We start from the raw sequence: 18,058 nt of genomic DNA on the forward strand, positions 1-18,058 counted from the left end.
ATCTCTTTGATTAATGTTGTTCCAGGAAGAAGGCATATGATCTTATGTTATTATCGCTGTCAGCAATAAACTGACACTTTTGTAGCATCATACACAAAGCGAGCACACAAGTGCTCAACAGAAATTACTCTGGCATCATTCTTCCATGTTTCCAGCTCAGCACGTGCACTAACAATATGCATATTTTAATTCTCATGCTTGAAATTAAACATGGGTCTCAGTCCTTCATCTAGGTAGTATAAATATCTGACAGAAATATGAATTCCACTGGATCCTGATGTGGGCTGGGTTTCTACAGGTTCTACACACAACTCATGACATCCTATGAACCATGCTACCCCCTTAAAAATTTGGGTACAAAATTTGAGGATATAATTAAAAATAAATAAATAACTGACTAGCAAGAAAAAAAGACATGAGTATCATTAAGAATCACCTGCAGCTGAATGCCATTCTCTGTACATTTCATAGTATCTGAGTTAGACGTACCTGGAGAAGACAGGCTTTATGTTTTTGATAATTACATTTAGTCTTTCACATCACTAAGCTCTGACATTATACATCATATAATGGGGAATGCCTTAAGAAGAAGGAGCAGCAATACGTAGAAAGATGTATAGCTCTAACTCAGTCTGATTTCTAAGGTACCCATAGTTTCTCACTTCTAAGAAACTCCTCCATTCTGCAGATCTCTGAGGTAGGTGAGAGAAAGTTTAAGAGACACAGCACACTAATAAAGAGAGACGCCTTTGACTGCCAAGTTTCCTGTTCCTGCGAGCCCTGGCATCGCTCCTGGAACCGAGGGGAAGAACAGTCTGTTAAAGTGCTATTGTCTCCAATAGCTCAAACATCTGCAGGAATAATGAGGGGATTTACTCTTCTTTCTCCTTTCCTTTCTCCCACTTCTTGGCCACTTTCAACTACAAGCACTTGAGATGTTTGTGTACATGCCATACTGCAATATTGGCTTGAATCTGGCAGCAGAAAGCCCCAGTTATTTAGCTAGCTTAACTCATAACACCAAGTTTCTGTAGCAGCTTTTCAAAGCGTTAGACTGAGAACTCATATAAAAAACATTCAAGATTTTCAGAAAACCATTATTCAATCCTAAGGAGTGAAAAGGAGCATCCATATAGATTTTATCTGAAGTAACTGGCCATTTCTCATTGTTGAAACTAAAGCTTTCAGTAGATCACAGAACATGAAACTTAAAGTCACATTTCCAAAATGGTCCAAGAGATCACAGAACATGAAACTTAAAGTCACATTTCCAAAATGGTCCAAGAGGATCTGTGGTCGAGCTGAGTACGTAAACATATCTAACACTAATTTTCAATATCATTTCGGAAAACGCTAACAATCTTTTTAGTGTATAGCTATTATACTAGAATGAGGTCTTAAGTATTTTCAAGCATATATGTAGGGCTTCTTCCAGAAATGTGTAGGGTTTAGCTTTTGTTAACATCATATGCTGAAACAAACAACTCCAATAGCCCCAAATCGCTCCAAAATAAATTTTGAAAGCATTCCAAGTGTGGACATGAATTAATATACAGGAACTCATTTAAATAGTTCTGAACTTGTATTATCTGAAGCGGACTGCCAGTATAATCCAGTTTGTCATCAAATCACATGCCAACTCATGTTCTGAGCATTCTGGGTTGTAGAGAAGTATGTTTGGTCTCTTCTGAAGGTATGCGCATCTCCATTTCATAGCCATCAGCATTAGAATTGGTACATAAGAGTTGGAACAACTTGCCGAGTAAATTAGCCCTCATATTGGACTCATTTAAATAGACCAAGAACAGATATCTACCTTAAGAATATTTGATCACACATTAGAGGCTCAATGAAGAAATCACAGGATTAATTTCTGTGTCTTTGAGTTCTACAACAGATCCCCCCACTGGTCTAAAAATCTATTATTCTTTAAAAAAAAAAAAAACTCACTCCCATTTTCCTATTCTGTAGTTCTATTTAAAAGTTTAGTTGGCTTAGAAGGGTGAGTGGGCATCCTCTCTGTTACGCTATACCAAGTTTTCATCTCAGAGAACTTTTAATGCACATTAGCTGCAGCATTCTGACATTGTGAAAGAGGCGTCTAGCGCACGTACCCTGGCTACATTACACACATTTCAAGCTTAGATACAAGAATTTGGTTCCCTTCTCATTTCTCAGGTCAAAAAGGGCTAACAGCACTTCAAAAGATAGTGCACACTCTCAGCTGGAGAACTTCTTCCACTGTGGGGGCAGAGTCCCAAAGGAAGCTCCTTTCTTCTACTAAAAGGAGAATTTTTGGCTGCTGAGGGAGGCAGGGCTGTGGGAGAAGATTTTTAATGAACTCAAAGCAGACACTGTGTGAATTAACAGCTGCGTCGCTGGACCTGGAGTCAGGAGAGACATACCCTATTCCTGACGTTGTGACCTCAGGCAGATCAGTTTTACTTAATTACTGCATTACAAGTAATTGGTAGCAGTAAGATCTTAGAATGCAATATGTGCATAGTACTACTAGCCATTTTACGTTGCTTTCAGTTTAGTAACAAAATGGACAGAAGACGTCCAATGTTTCAGCCCTTCTGAAAAGCTGAAGTGGAAAGAAGACAAACCCCAGGACCTGGCTCACTAGGTGTCCCATGCATGCGCAGTGAGAAACAAACAGTGAGCATGCAGACAGCAAGAAATAAATTCAAGATGACGAAAACCCCTGGTCATGCTGACAAAGCAAGGAGTAGCAACCAGACCACCCTATTTCCAGAAATTTCCCCTTTCACTGGGCTATGAAACCATCTTCACCTGGTGCTGTTTTCAATAGCTTCATAGCTGATGCCTGACATTATTACCTTGGTTTAATCCTGCAGAAAGTACAGTGACTAGCAGTACCCACCATCAGCTTCTATTCAGTCCTTTAAGGAGATCCAAGGTGCCTCCTACATCCTTTTGAAGATCAGTTCAAGGTAAAATAAAAATATCCAATAGTTATCCAAATATCTAATAGCAGGAGAACCTGGAATACTGACATGATTTAGAGGAGAAGGAAAAAAATGATAAAAAAAATAAAGCCACACACTAGAAATCATCAAGTGTTTTAACACTACAAGTCCAACACATGAAGTTACAGAATTTTCTAGAACTTCGCTGGTCGCAATGACAGGCATATTTGAGGAAACTAGTTAAATGTAACAAACTATATATGCGATGGGTCATATCTTGCCTTCTGAAAGCAACACAGGTGGCTTAGAGTTTTGGAAGGGGAAAAGGATTACTAGGAGACTATCAATCACTCTGCAATAGGTTATAAAGCAGTGCCTAAATCCCAAAAGCCTAATGACATTTAGGAAGACATTCAGAATCCGCTTCCCTTCTGGTTTTGCCGAGGCTTTCTCCAGCTAGTATTAACCCCAACAACCTGTCTCTTTGCATTAGCCTCAAGCTAAGTTCTCAGTGCACCCTTGGTAAGGGATTCCTGTTCTTGTCCTGGCACCTCAGCCAGTAATGTTTCTAGTTCGAATGTCAATATTTTCTCTAGGTCAGGTCAATATTTGATATCTTGGCTTTCCTCATAAATGAAATTAATACTGCAACAAGAACAAACCATCCAAGTTTTATCAGTTTTGAAACATAAGCTCAAAAAAGAAACCTCTTAGGTGCCCTGGAAAATATTCCTGCTATGAACTTTAGAAAATGAGTGTCATTTTTAGTACCTGCCTATAATCCAAAAATTACACTTTTTTTTTGTTTAAGAAAGTTTCTCCTCGGTATCAGGATGCATTAGCGTCATCCATTATGAATGGAAATTAAAGCTGGAGAAACCAAGTTTCTACTGTTATGGAAACAGGCTGTACAGAGTAAGAGATGTAGGATATTTGCAATAACTTCTGTCATGGAGAATTCAACTGAATGGAAATTTCTCTTTTCTGTCAATCTCCACATCGGCAGGCTGGCTCTAAGACATGCAGTATTTTCTCTCTTTCTCCCTTCTAGCTACATTTATAGGGCTGAAGAATTTGATTACCAAGGAGTTTGTTAGAGTAAAAATTCTTCATCAGGAAGAATTATGGTAATTAACCGATGCCAGAGTCACCTATTGTACCTGGCGTCTACCTGAATTAGCAAGCACTTACCACAGTTCTCACATGTGGTGTCCAGTGTGCCATAGACAGGAAAAAAAAAAAGCCAAACAGAACAAGATAAGAACACAGAGCATTTTCCTGCTATAACTATGGTATGAAGAAAAAAGATGAAATGCAGCATGTCCTCAGTGGACAAGACTAGCCACAGACAGGGACACACATGTCAGCAGCGCCAAGAGAATACACACTCAGTTCAGGTTTGCTGTGTGCACCCAGACAACAATGGCAAGAAGCTCGCAGTCTGAAGCCTGCTTCTCCAGACACACATCATCAGCTTCAAAAACCTATGAAGTACATGCTTAAATCCACAAGCATGAACAGAATACCTTTGTAAAATGCTTTTCATCCCCGCCCTGTAAAATCAGATTTTCTCAGCTAAATTAGAAAAAAAAAGAGCAGTACTGCTTTTCATACCATTCAAGAACAATTTAGTCAATATACTTGAACTATGAATTTGTAGGAATCTCACATTTAGTTGTGAGTGCCAGTGTAAGGCACATCTTTATTACATTCCTTTTTATAGTATTCGTCACCAACATACAACCGTACTCTGTGCAAATCTACTGAAAACTAAGAACAAAGAATCTAACTTCACCTTGCTAGAATGTTTAAATATATATATGTGCTATTTGAAGGCAGAAATAAAATTATAATGAAATCCTAGGGACTGAACTATATCACCTGCTGAAATATTTCGAGTGTTTTCCACTTTTCCAACACTTGCTGCCCATATTTTTGTGAGCTGTGTTGGAAGAAATCAGTCTTGGATTTTGTAACAAAATTGGAAAGATTAAACCCATCATGTCTCAGAATAACAACAACAAAAAACATTAAGAATATGCTAGAACTGAGGGTGCAGTGCAAGCATCACCATCTGTTTTAGACAATGGAAATGTTCCAACGCTATTTTCCTTCAGTAGCATTTGTGATAATTAAATACATCCTTCTACCATACTACCACTTCTCTAGTGACATAACAAATGAGAATCATGCCCCGCTACCAGTACAACCTGTAACATCCTGGTAAAGTGGCTGATGCCAGCAGGAGCCAACTGTGTGAGGTGGAAGCTAGGCACAGCTAGGAGCACCCTGCACTTGTGGGCTTGCCTGTGGCACAAAGCAGGCTCAGCTGCTCCTTCCTGCCATTCTTCATACCTACCCGACATCCTTTCATAAAAAGTTTTCTTCCCAGAGCATGGGACCAGAAGATTACTTCAGTCAGCCCCATTTGCACTTCAACCCAGCTGACCAACCCAGCTGACCACTTGAGTGGCTAGATGCTCTGGTTTCATGACTCACAAGCAAGCAAAATAGAGTGGTAACAAGCTTAATGTAAAAAGCCCCACATTACGGAATGAAAACACCTCGCCCATGTGCCTGTTCAAGAGAATGCAGTATACCACAGTATTACCCGAAAAATAAGTTACTTGCATGCATAATTCTGCAGAACACTTATAGATCTTCTCTGTGCCCAGTGGGTCACAAGACACTTCCAGCTCCCAGAAAGAAGTCAGCCTGACTTTTCTCATCTTGAGAAGGGCTGATTCACAGGACCTGAAAACAGGTCAAGATGACCTGCAGCTGTTTTTCTGTTGTAGACAAGGGCTCTGCACATATGCTGGAGACCATGGGGCAGAAGGTAACCACTCTCGGCACTGCCCCCTGCACACAGGCAGTTGAGCAGCCTGGGCTGCCCTGGGGAAAGAAGCAGCCTGTTGAAGTGTGTACAAAGCTGTTTTCCTTCCTGATGCCCTCTCTTTTTCTCCCTGCAATAAAGCACCACTTTATTAAATTATTTAGCAAAGAGCAACTTGTTCAACACTAGGACAATTAGCTTAAGTTTTTCCAGGTGGGAGCTTAAACCATCGTTCATTACTGACCCCTAAAATTCAACCTGGGTCCTTGTTGCTGTCAGCAACAGTGGGGTTAGAGGTACAGTGGGGTTAGAGGTACAGCACCGCACAAAATAAAACACCACTGCCTGTTCACTCTGCGTGCTTCCAGCCTTCAACCTGCCTAACACTCCCACTCGCAGGGTCACAGGGGAAAGAACATTTGGGATTTCAGCTACCGGTTCGTGACAGAGTCAAAAAATGGAAATAAATCAGCAAGACTCCCCCCTTCCTTAATACCAAGGGGAAAAAAAGATCTTAACCAAAGCAGCATGCTTGTCTTGTCACAGTAGTCATTTTCTCTACCCTCAGAATTCTGAGTTTATGAAAGCAGCCTGGGATTACACTAAAACTGTAACAATAACTTCACTGCTGAAAAACATGGACCTTGTGCCCCTTGCAGCCCTTTCCCTGTGCTCCAGGAATTCACTGAGGGCAGTGGAGGAAGAACCAGGCAAGTTCTCACAGGTCTGCAATGGCCTCTGCCCGAGGCGACACACAGCAGTGCCAGCCCTGCACTGCAGGAGCCATTTCTGCTGATGGCCCCTGCCCAGACGGGACAGCCAACAGCAGAAGTAGCGAGGCAGTGGCAGCTGCTGTCTACAAATCACATTGACTGGTGAACCAAAAGACTTTGCAGAGCTTCAGAGATACAGACCCCTAGGAGCAGGCAATACATTTTGCCCAGAGCTGCTTTTTCTTCTTGTTTGACATCTCTGATGTTAAACTGTGTATAAAAAGATGGAATAAAAAGTTGGGAAAACAAAGTTCAGATGATAACAGGAAGAAAAAAAAAAAAGGAGATAAAGTGTAAACACTTGAAAACTTGTGTGTACTGAATAAAAGGAATTCAGGTATTTTTGTTTCAATATTACTTGGGGTTTAAAGAAACCAAGTGTTCATTATCTTTAGGAGTAACTGTTCACAAGAGCTTTGCCATTGGTGCAAAAGATACCAGTAGTGCTTTCTGCAGAACCAGATTAAGCAGATAGAATCAGAGCAATAGAGATAGAATCACTTGGAAAGAGCAGCAATCCCAGGTAATACGTGAGGTAACATAACCCAGAACCACAGGTCGGGGCAGCAGCCCGTGCATCGCTGCAGTACTGGGGATGCCACATCAGCAGCACGCACAAACCAGACGCCCTGCACATGCCAGCCCTCTCCTGCTTGCCCAGCATCCAGGCTTGCTTTTCCAGGGCCATCAGTGCTCAGGTCCACTACTGCCTTTCAGCACCCCTCTGCAGACCTGGTATCTGATCATCTGCCTGAGCCTATTCTGAGTTAGGAGAGATCAACAGCATGACTGAATATCATATGCAATCCCTAACATCAAGTCCTGTAACAAGCTGTGCATTTTAAGTGTATCACATCTGTTGGTGACAAATTTTGCAATGGAGACAATTTAGGGAGCTGGAGAGGATTTAGCACAACTTGCACACAGACAAAAATAAATAAATGAATAATACAGTCAAGCTCTTCTTATGGACTGTCTAAAGTTGCCTGGCTCTTTTGACCTGTTACAGAGAAAGAGCCACCCCAGGTAAGACAAGTGGGCACCTAAGGCTTGTACATTTTTCTGTTCCCAGAGCCTGGCCCACAGAGCAGAGAGTAGAACAGGAGTTCACTGAAGCCTGAGACATACAGAAGTAAACCGCTTCAAAACCCAAATTAAAAACCTGCAAAGACAATGAAGAGTGTGAGGTTAAAGCAAATGCTTTTTAATGGATATTAGTAAGAGAAGCATGCTAGCACATCTATGTTGCCCACGTTGATATAAAAGATGTGCCTTCAGACAGAAGAGTGTGACCAAACACTGCAACATCGATCTGCTCAGCAAAAGCCACCTCTGTAGTAAGAGCCATTTCTCAACCGACCTGGCAAAAACACCTCTCTTCTGCTCTGCTGCGCTGGTGGCTCACTCAGAAGTCCCTGACCCCATTTCTTTCACACTCTGCTCTCGCACCTCTCACCCAGCTCTGGAGCTGTCTGGCTGCCCACCCTGCTCACAGCAAGACATATATACATATGTACGTATATGCAGTTGCAAGTCACGATATGCTGCTTCCACAAGTAGTTTACCGTCTCTCACCATATACAGCTGAACTTCAAGAAACTGCCAGGTGGCTTTACTGGTCTAAACACTGAAAGCATTGTCATTGCAATTAAACATTACAACTTTTTCTGAAGGAGAGTTTCAGGCTCAGAGTTTCTGAGCAAGTCTCTAGGCTGGCCATCTCCCCGCAAGTGCCGTTTCCCAAGAGGCAACTGATGAACATAGGCTGGCCTGTTTTCCACCTCAGATTTACTACACTCTAGAGAAAATAAATCTTTGTATATATGAAAAAAAAAAAATAAATCAACGTGAACTTATTACAAATGTGCGGTTTCTGAACTTATTTTTAGGAGCTGGTTGAAGCATCAGTGTTTTTATTTCCTGGTAAAATATTGTTTCCTTTTTTCTATCTCAAACGTGCCTCTGATTTGACTAACAGAAAACCAGAGAAGACAGTTATTGCTAGCCTGAAAATTTAGTTGAGATACTACCTCCTTCCTCCCGACAAAAACTTTAGTAAGGCAAAGCATTTCCTGAATATGTCAGAAAGAATATTATTATGTATCAAAACAGAAGAGTTACGTTTGCTTACTGCTTACTATTTATAATACTTATGCCAAACTTTCACATTTGGACATGCAGCTGAAGGTGTGATGCAGATCGTGACACAGGAATAAGCATAAGCTACTCCTTCACCTTCTACATCAAAGCAGGCATCATTCCCAGCCCCAACACACACACGGGAGGCATCAACCACCCTGTGCTGCTGCTCAGGGATCACCAGAGATTTGGTGTGGGGAAGGGGACATCAACCAAAAAACAAGGAGGAGGGTCCAAGTGTCTGTCTGCCTACTCTGGGGCTGTCAAGCCACTTGCAATCTCTGAGCACAGGTACTGTGCCTACAGTCCTGCTTCCAAGTTCTCTCCTAATAAATGCCCTTTTGCCACCTGAATGTAGTGACTCCATTCACATAAGGCAAATGGAGCAACTTCTGCACCTGACATGAGTTCAGAGCTGCATCATATTTGCAAAATAAGCCTCCAGAAGAAAAAGAGGGAAGGACAGAAAACCTGCAACCACAGAGTTGGTCTCCTCAGAAATTGTCATCTTTTACTCTTATAATTCATCTAGCAAACCAAAAGGCTTAGAACAGGGGACTGCAGGTGCCACTGTGTTTGCACGATTTATTTTATCCAGTGCAGATCCTTTCCTAAAGCTGTGATACCATATCCTTCAGGAAGACATAGTGCAATACATAGTGCATTCTGCAGAAAGTATGCTCAACCTCCAAGGAAGCTTAGGTTAAAGAGCCCTCTACTGAAACCTATGTTCTGTCACAAGCTTGCTCTGCTTCATAACTTCCCTTTCTCCTCCACCTCTCAGAGCAGTTGCATTGATTGTTCAAGCCATAACGTCATAACCTCTCTCTTTAGCTAATACAGTCATATCCTAGAGATATTCACTTTTTTTAAAATTACTTTTATTTAAAACACTTCTTCTGACAGTAATGGTGCTCACTAAGCCCGAATTCCCCATCACCCAAAACAATCAGAGAACAGTCTTCAAGACCTGCATTTAGCTACCCCGACTTACAACTTTGCATGCACCTAGGCATTCTTCAAGCTGAAAAGAGCACAGATGTTCTTGCAAAAATTTTACAGCACATGTAATTCCAAGCACAAAACAGTGGTTAATGCTTTCAAGAAGTATTTTCCTAGTCTGCCTTCAAGTATTTAAAAACATTGCGTTTCTTTGCTTACTAGCTGCCTTTAAAATGAATGTTTTTCCCCTACTAGCAAATACAGATCTCCGCATTGCAGGCAATTTTTATTTAACATTGTTCAGCATAGCTTCTCCTCCAAATTAGCAAAATATATCTTAGAAAGATCACTTCTGTGATGTAGAAGAGTGTGGATGGTTCCATATTTTACAGAAGATCAATTAAAATCATTTTCAGTAAAAATGTAAAAGATGGGGGAAAAAAAGATAAAAAGAAAACAGAACTGAAGAAGTAAATTGCACGTAAACTTTCCACAGATAGCAACCAAAGAATAAAACGCAGTTATCTGACACAGAGAAGGTTAAGGGGACGAAAGAATGAATTGGGTGGACATGAAAAATTGAAGGAAAGACAAATTCGGAACTGATGTCAGGCCACACATTTTAATTGCGGAACTGCATGCCAGACATTAACACAGAGCCGGGGTCATTCAGAGAACGATCAAAGGGCACTTGGGGGACATTGGGCACTGGGGTGTAGCAACTTTCTACAGAAAAATCTTACTAGCCTTCTTTAACTTGTGCTATTGCTGAATCATTCAAAATAGCTAGCACAAACTGTGCTGCTCCTTTAGGAAAAAAAAAAAAAACAACAAAAATAGTCATACCATCGAGGCTGTCAATCATAAACAAGAAAAACTACAGGCATTCAAAATAAACTGCCCCTTCGGAGCGGAGGTCACCTTGTCAATATCAATCTTCTCATTTTGATGCACATTAAGAGCTACTGGAGTATCCCCTTTTATCCTATGACTGTGAATTGACCTTACTGACATTACTGAATACAATATGGTCATTTAAGGATGTGGTAATTATTGGTAACTGCACTAACTAAGTTAGTAGCACACAGGACACCATTGCTTTGGCTTGTATTGCCACCTGGTCTTTATTTAGATAGATTTGTTATTTGCTATGCCTTGACTCAAACTATGTTCACACCAGTTGTTTTCCACTGGACTCCCATGAAAATTTACGCTAGAAAAAGACCATTTTTCACCTGGAAAAATAAAATAAAATAAAATAAAAACAAATTTGTTGCTTTACATATTTTAAGTTAGCCTATAAGAATTCATATTACACGAACACCTTTAGTTTTCCAGTCTGCAAACACACTTTTTTCAGAACAACATGTTTTAAAAAATAAGAACCGTTCAAGTGGGAAACCAACTCACTGTGGCTGTATGTTGCCTTGTATGATCTTCTTGCTCACGAACAGCAAGCAGTTCTTGAAAGGAAGTATTTTACGTGTACTGCTACCTTCAGCACAGTATCAGAATGCTCTTTGCCACCTCACATTCACTCCTCATGCAAAAACACTTGCAAATGAATCAAACAGGACTTTTGTCAAAACATGACATAGAAGGAACAACCAAAACTGAGTCAAGCAAAAAAAAAAAAAGAGCTCAAAGAGCTCCTGTGAAATGTGTCACAGCTGGTCACCACAGAGGTGACAACATGCACCCCAGCACCTCTGATAACAGCTCAACAGAAGCAAAACCCTGCAAGATTCAGCATCCTTTCCCCAGGCCACACTCTACTTCCAGATCAAACCAAAGGCAAACCAGCCCATCTCCAAGACTCAAGATTAAGAAGCTTAAGGTGTCTATGCATATATACATGAGCTCTTTTTTGCACGAATTCTGAGCAGCCACAGCCTTGTGAGCCCAAACATTGGCCTTGGGAGGACATTGGTCAGTCTGGACACACACACCAGCTGCTGTGCCACTGCTAAATGTGAGCAACAGCACTTCCTTGTACATCAGCTCCCCTTAGTCTGAAATCGGCTTTACTGATTTACTGGCCAAGATATATAATGTGATCACCATAGAGATGAATTTCTGTTAAAAGAAAAAAGAAAATCAATAGTAGCTTGGGCTGGAAAGGAACCTTGGAATTGATTTGGAGATGACAAGCTGGGCTTAGGCCCAAAGCAAAAGATCCTGGCCAAACAGAGTCTAATGCTTTTAGAGTTCATTTAAAGATGACCCCAAATTAAATTTCCAATTGCAGGGGCCTAATTCACTCCAGATTGTTTAGCAATACTGCTAACAAAAAAAAAAAAAAAAAAAAAAAAAAAAAAAACTGACATGAATATCCTTCAGAGGTTTTGGAGTTCAGTTTAATAAATTTTTAATCAGGCGTTGTATATTCTTCCATGCTTGTTCACTTTTGTTGCTGTAGGTTGTCACATTCTGTTAAGCCTGAGGATCAATAAGGAGGCTCCTCTGACAGCTTGCAAACACTACTGTTTTCTTCACACTGTTTCTATTCAGTGCTTCTTCCTTCATAGATACACCCACATTTTTAAAAGCTATTGCTTTTCCTCCAAAATGGATACAAAAAGAATGTAGCCCCATTTTAAACTAAGCATCTCACTTTGTTTTGCCACATCATGAGTCAAATCTGAGAAGTTATCTGGCTTTAAAGATTGCCATGCACTCATCCTTCCAGACTGCAGCAGCCCCATCACATCTGATTCATCTGCAGTGCATTCTTACCTGTAAACTGTGCCAGAGGCATTTGCTCCAGCAACTGTGTGAGAAGTGAGAATAAACCACACACTGACAACCCATCGAAAGGTCACTGAACCAGGTCCCACTGGGCAATGCCATTACGTACATTCAGGAAAAGATCTGGAGCACCAGAAGGGCAGTGGTGAGCACCCGTAGCTCAGCTGTGACCCAGAGTATTTCAGCAGCCCCATCCAGGCCTGACTGGTACCTTTGCATGGCTGCCAATGCAACAGCCCTAGTGTTTTTGTTAAGTGTCATACTATAAAGATAATGGTGACGGAGAGAACAGGGAGCGAGTAAAGAGAGGAGATAAAGGTGAAAAACACTTCTTTAAAGTGAGCTATACTTGCTTTGATGATGGCTTCAATCGTGTCTTCACACACAATTAATGCTAGATTTTCACACTACCACTCATTTGGCAGAACATATTTAAGTCAATACAAAATGCAGATCTGATTTCAAATTAGCAAGATCACCAATGAATTATATGATGAGAATGATAGCAAGTCTGCGCTGGCACCAGGCTTTAGCATGCCACCTGGTATTCCAGATTGCACTGATCCCAGCCTGTGCTGATCCTCACCACCTGGTATATTGCAAAATGCCTCTCCTGCAATACTGCAAGGCTTTCTGAGCAGCCCTCTTGGAGGGAGAGCCCTTCTGTTTCCAAGGTCACCCACATTTCCAAGTAACAGCCTTGCAGAAAGGCTGCTCAGCTGGATCAGACCTTTGTTTGTATCTCAGCACTGCAAGAGCTGTACACTATTGTAACCTGCTGATCACCGACCCTGACCCTGTGCTCGTTCTTGAAACCAAGAATGTTTCCTCATGCATGCTCTGCTTTTTGACAACAGCTACAGTCCTCCTGGGCACGATCCGTGACAAGCACCCTCATTCAAAATCAGCATACATGGTTCTGCCTAAATCGTCGTCTCTTTTCTGCTCCTCTGCTGCTGTAGCTTCACTTTATACAACATTGAGCACCAGCACTCCACAGGAAAAGACATGAAAGTGGTCTTAGCTTGACAGATAAATAACTGTTACAGACCCATCTCCTTCCCTGCTTTCTCAGGTCAATTTGCATATCAGCTCATCGCTGTCCCCATGTTACAGCTGGGGGGACACCACGAATGAAAGCTTGCCCAGACTATGCCCAGCACACACCTTAAGAAGCCCTGCTGTTTGCTGAGTTGAGGATACCTTGTGTTATACAATCTAAACAGGAAAAACAACTTTTTTACTGTGAACAGAAAAATTTGCTTCCCCCAAAACAACGCAAGGGAATTTGTATTGCTGCATTGAGCAACAGACTATTTTGCAACTCCAGACAACAACAGAATGACCAACCACACAGCGGAAGAAGTCAAATGTCTGACCTATGTTGACAGGCAGAGGGGAGTCAGGCAGGGCCCAGCCCCGCTTCCCTGCAGAAGCCTTCCTTTTAGCAGGAACAAGTTACCACTATCGCTGCGGGCATGCAGCTCTGCATTGCCATTTATCTTCTTGAAAACTGACAGCACAAAGCTCCAGGGGTGAGGGACAAAGAAAAATGGACAGAAGCTACAAGCCCCAGCCAGGGCCCCAAAGGGGACTCCCGGGGGCACAGCGTGGAGTATACGGTGCCCCAGCCATCACCACCCACCCAGGGACATGCGGACAGCTGGGACACAAGGCTCAGGGAGCAGTGCCATCAGCAAACCAGCCCAGGCCATCATCCCCTAGCTCCACACCTACCAAGTACCGGGATTGATACAAAATTCAGAACAACAGCACACACAGCTTGGAAAGCCTTTTTCTTACATTAACCATCGGCTCCTAAGGAGGAGCCCACAAACACTGAAGAGTCAAGAGAACAAAGGATCCTTCTCACTTACCAAGTTTCATCATGTCCTCCAGCTCTGGCAGCCTCCGCTTGTCCTCTACTTTCCAATAGAGCAGCTTCAGCCACCTGAGGCATGACAGCTTGAAGGCTGAAACACCTGCAAAACGAGATCAGTCACCTTAATCCGAAAAGCCTGTGCCTCATCTGTAACACCACAGAGACCCAGAAAATTTTCCTGGGTCTAGCTAGCCTAACAGAGGGAGGGGAACCAAGGAACTACCAGGAAGGAATACACAGAGCCTCCTTGGGCAAAACAAGAAAAGTGGGCAAAAAAAACATTTGTGAGTGGCCTGGTTGTATACTAAAAACAAAAAAGATACACCAAGTGGCACAAGACCTGCCAAGATGAAGTTAAATCATTGTGATTAAAACAAACAAAAAAGTGCATATTTTAACAGGTAGGATAGATATATGGAAGTAGTGCTCAGTGTCACAGAGCTAGAGCGATCTAAATCCAGTCTGAGGAATGCCAGAGCACATTGTCACACCATTGCTTTATTTCCCACCTTGGCAAATGGAGATAATTTATGATCTTTCTGTTATCAGAGTAGCTTATAGGTTTCTTATGCTAACACATAACAAGTGAAAAACATTCAGAGTCTTAGAGTGTAGGTAGAATAAAAATGCAAAATATATTAGCTTTCCACATTAGCTATGGCTGGAAGGAAAATAGGAGGCTAAGCAGACAAATTGCTTTACTCAGTATGGCAAATTATCCATTCCAAAACGCAACTAGTGGCATGAAAATAATAAGTGAATGTTAGAGGACATTAGCAGAAGTGCAAGAACTCTCCACCATTAACAGTGTTAGTTTATGCTTTTAGGTTTACTGGAAATTAGCCATACCTCTCTAAAGCTTATCAACACTTGACTCGCTAGAAATTAAACCTTGAACCCCAAAATACCAGCATCTCTGCCTTTTCATAATAACAAACCTTAAATAACATAAACTAATACTTTTCCATATCGGTTAGAAAAAAAAATAAAAAACTGCTTTCCATCTCCTGGAACAGTAGTTTCAGAGGCAAAAGTCCACTTACCCTTGCCTCTCTTAATATATGCTCATTTGCTTCAATGAGGACATTAAAATTCAAGAGCAGTCAGATCTGTTTCACCTCTCCAATTTAGCAGAGCGGCTGCTTTGGAGTCACAGCTGAAACCCCAATGGCACAGACTGTCCTCAGCAGGGCACACCGCGTACGTGTGACCAGCATACGCTCCAGCCCGAAGCTTGGCTGTGTGGTCAAAGTCAGCGGGGTGAAGCAGCAAGGCAGGCTCTCAGAAACTGTATTACGGGTGTGAATGGAGCAAGTTGTGTGATGTTGTGAAACAGTCAGAAACAGCTTCTGGGCTGGGGGAGTAAGAGGCTGGGCGGGTCCTGCTTTACACAACTAGTCACAGTTAAATGAAGAGCACATTTCCCTAACAAGCCCATCTCCCCCCTATAACAATATGATGAATTAGGTTTAATAGCTACTCCAGTTCACTGCTTGAGAAGATTAAAATGGTATCTTTCAGTTTTCCAGGAGCAAAAGATTGGATCTCTATTGTTCTTACTTGCAAAGCCGCCTGAGACTAACGGGCATCACTCCATCTGGGAGACAAAAATCTGCCCTTCCAGCTGAGACCATAACCCCTGAGTATCGATCAAACGTCCACCTCCCTTCCACATAATAGAATTTCCCGGTGAGCTAATTGTTTTCACTCCTTTCATCTCTGTAAATGAGGTCAATGGCAAGGGCAAAAAAGAGAGAATTAGCTCAAAGTGTTCTTGGCTTCAAAGCAAGAGGAGACGGAGCTTCCAGATTTTGGAGTGTGCCATACAGGGTCTATTATAAACCACTATGGGACTTCCCAAATACTCTGAACATAGAATTGCTTCTGCTTAGGACAATGCTTGCCCCCAGTGCCTGAGGATTTACACTTTCTACATCTACTATTATTATTACATGGCAGTGCCACTTGTGGTCAACGATGGCCTTAATTTATGCTGCTTAATTCTTCCAACAGTGACCGGCTATCATCCACCGCTCCTAAAACACCCTACAAAAATGCACAAAACTTCACACCAGACATGGAGGCAGGCAAGGACCACAGCACATATCAGTACCTCATCTTCACTGCCATCCGTCTGCCTGGGGAGACGGAGCCACACAGCACCACCTGCCCCTGCAGCCCTGCTTTGTAAGGGTGTAAGCAAGGCAAGCGGGAGCTGTAATGGCGCAAACAGATCTGAAAAGAAAAACTGAAGCACCAGGAAAGATGCACAAAATAAGGTTAAAGCCTAATCCTCAGTAAAAAAGTGGATTTTTGGCGCTCTCTCCCAAAGTAGCAACGACGCTCTGAGGTCTGGCCTTCCGCCCTCCTCCCATTTCACACACACACCCTGCTTTGCCACACGTCCTAAATCGAGGCTTTACCCTGTGTAATACTGCAGTTTCCCCTGTGGATGCTGAATGAAGAGCTCAGCACCAAATTAATTGCTTCCCCACCCATACAAGCAGAAGTCTGCAGGTGCCTGTTGCAGGCCCTCATTCCTGATCTTAGTTAATTGTTCTGCCTGCGACAACTATGCTATAAAATATTGGTTTGCTGAGGCTCTAATGGGTCCTAGAGGCTTTTTTTTTTATGGGGAAAGTTATTAAGAGTCAACATATCCCCTAGTTACTTGCAAGAAGCTAAGGGCTTTTTTCTGTTATCTCCTCTTTCCTTCTTTAAAAAGAATCAGTGTAACCAATTGTACTCTGAATTAAACTGCACCCATAAGTATTTTCATATTTTAATGTCTCCAGTCTCCTGTGTGTCCTCGTTTAACTGTTTTCTTTCCTCTTCTCTTATGCAAAATGTGTCCTGGAATCAGTTTGTTAAAACACAACAGCAGAATGAAGCTCCTTTGCCCAGGATAAGCACTGTCCCCAGGCGATTTCCAACAGAAAGAAGAGCAGGGAGAGCTGATACCACTCATGACCAGGCACACAATAGCACCCAGACCTCATTGGTGCTCAAAAACAGGAGTTGCTTTAATCAGTGTTATCAGAGAGATTCAAGAATATGTTTATTTCTCATATTTTGGGAACAGCTAGAATGGAAAAGAAACGATGTCACTAGAATACACAGCTAAATTTCAGGTTTAAAAAAAAAAAAAAAGAGAGAAATAAAAGAAAAAACACCTAACTTGTATACAGTTCAGCCTGCACTTCGCATATTCTTTCATTTCTGAGTCCCAGTGCTGCCAGACTTGTAGCCTGAACGCTGGTGGCAGGCAGTGGAGCCTCTGCCAAGCCCAGGGCTGCTACAGCACTTGCTTGGAGGCCCCCAGGTTCCTGTCGGTTGATAACCGCCCAGGAATAAACCAGACAGAGCAGGGCAGAGGCTCCAGAAGGTGCACCTTGCTGGCTCAGTTCTGGCCTCGCCAGATCCTGATCCCACCGGTGTGGCTGGGAGGGCAGGATGGTGGGCTTCTGGCCACCACCTCCACAGGGCTCGTGAGCTCCCAGCTCCGGGCACCACCAAGTTGCCAGCCAGCACCAACACCTTGACCCTCTCCCGATCAGGGCAAGACAAAACTCCGTGGTGAAAGTCTCCACGGTTTGCTGTTCTTCCCTAAGCACTAATGCTAAAGCTGTAAAAATCAGGTTTGCTTTCTGGAAAGATGCGCTTTAAGCCAAGCTCTGAATTTGTGGCCTTTGCACTGAAGAGACCTTCCAGACACCACAGCTCTCAAAACACACGGACAGCGCCCTGTCCCCAGGAGCTGGCCCTCCTTAAGCAAATCCGACACCAATACAGGGCCAATAGCGGC

At 42.4% G+C, this 18,058-nt stretch overlaps 1 long non-coding RNA gene across 1 annotated transcript; it reads right to left on the reverse strand.

Annotated features, from left to right (window-relative positions):
• Positions 1-10,702: 10,702 nt before the first annotated feature.
• On the reverse strand, positions 10,703-17,528 carry LOC125184097 (uncharacterized). The gene is made up of 3 exons (XR_007167400.2): positions 15,297-17,528; positions 14,249-14,353; positions 10,703-10,858 (listed from the first exon to the last, which is right to left on the reverse strand). It is a non-coding gene; the product is annotated as an uncharacterized lncRNA (long non-coding RNA).
• Between the last annotated feature and the right edge of the window lie 530 nt (positions 17,529-18,058).

Source organism: Anser cygnoides, chromosome 7 (assembly GCF_040182565.1).
Source record: "Anser cygnoides isolate HZ-2024a breed goose chromosome 7, Taihu_goose_T2T_genome, whole genome shotgun sequence".
NCBI lineage: Eukaryota > Metazoa > Chordata > Aves > Anseriformes > Anatidae > Anser > Anser cygnoides.